This window comes from Octopus bimaculoides, chromosome 1, assembly GCF_001194135.2.
Source record: "Octopus bimaculoides isolate UCB-OBI-ISO-001 chromosome 1, ASM119413v2, whole genome shotgun sequence".
NCBI lineage: Eukaryota > Metazoa > Mollusca > Cephalopoda > Octopoda > Octopodidae > Octopus > Octopus bimaculoides.
The window spans coordinates 193,655,682-193,656,954 of record NC_068981.1 but is presented as its reverse complement, the minus strand read 5'-3'; positions in this window follow the sequence as shown (position 1 = coordinate 193,656,954).

Here is a 1,273-nt window from a genome sequence, read left to right as displayed (position 1 = left end):
GGGGGGGGGGGGGGGGTCAGTCGATTAGATCGACCCCAGTACGCAACTGAATTTTTACCAATTTGTGGTGGATTGTTTTGAATGCACCACCTTCGCTGTTGCTCACATCCAGGACCACAAATTTACCTTCTGGGTCCAGGAAGATCGTCCATACCTCGAGATCCAGGCCTTTCCTAAACAATACTGCTACCCCGCTCCCCATTCCAGGCCGACTAAGAGATGTGTAAATCTCAAACTCGTCAAAATTTGGGGCTAGATTGCGTGTGTCGGAAATCCTGGTTTCACTGACGGCTGTCGCATCCATAGATAGTGACATCCCAGACCACGAACATTTATACCACCCACTATTAAACTCCCCATGATGACCGGATGGAATTTGGAGAAGACACAAAAGGCGTCTAACTACCACTCAGGTGTCGCTGGAAGTCAGGTGGCTCAATGTCTATGAATTGTTGCGGTTTCTCTAGGAACCCCTTTAAAAGCTTAGTCGTGGCCTTGATATTAGGGGTTCCCACATCTTGCGGCAAGCTCTCCCTAATGAGCTTATATGCCTCTGTGGGTATTCACACCAGCATCAGTGTTTCTGGCACTTGAAAGGTGCTAGTGCCAAAGATCACACCCACTCTCTTGACATCCTTCGTTCGTACTTAGAGGTCCATCAATTGTTCATTTGCCCTCCTCAGTAGCATGAAGTTTGGTGTTTGTGTGGTTGGTTGTTGCTACTGGGTGCGCTTTCTTTTGGCCAGTTGTTGCAGTTGGGGCAGTGTTGGTGGAGCAGTTTGTGATTGTGATGCTGGAGAGGTTGGTGATGCTGTAGGTGTATCTGTGAAAGCTGTGGGTGTGTTTCCTATGTTTTTTGGTGTATGTGTTGATGTGGGACATGATGTATTTTTATGTTTCTTTTTCGGGTTTTTCGGTTTTGGGGGTTCCTCCTCATTTTCCGCTGCGTGTTGCCGATGAATCTGTGTCTGTGCAATCGGGGTATGAGTTAATGGGGTTTGAAGTAGATGGGGAGAGGAAGTAAGAGAGCTTTGTTGAGGGAGCCTCCCGGTGCTGTGTGTGTCCTTATATATTGTCTCTTGTACTGTTATAGAGTGAAGCTGGAGCATCTGTTGTTGGTGTTGTTGGTGTTGCTAGTGTTGTTGATGCTGCTGGTGTTGCTGTTGTTACTGGGGTTGCTGCTGATGCTGGTGTTGGTGATTTTATTTCGTTTATTGGCTTTGCTGTTCTTCTTGGTGATGACGCCATTGCTGCCGGGGTTGGTGCTGCTTTT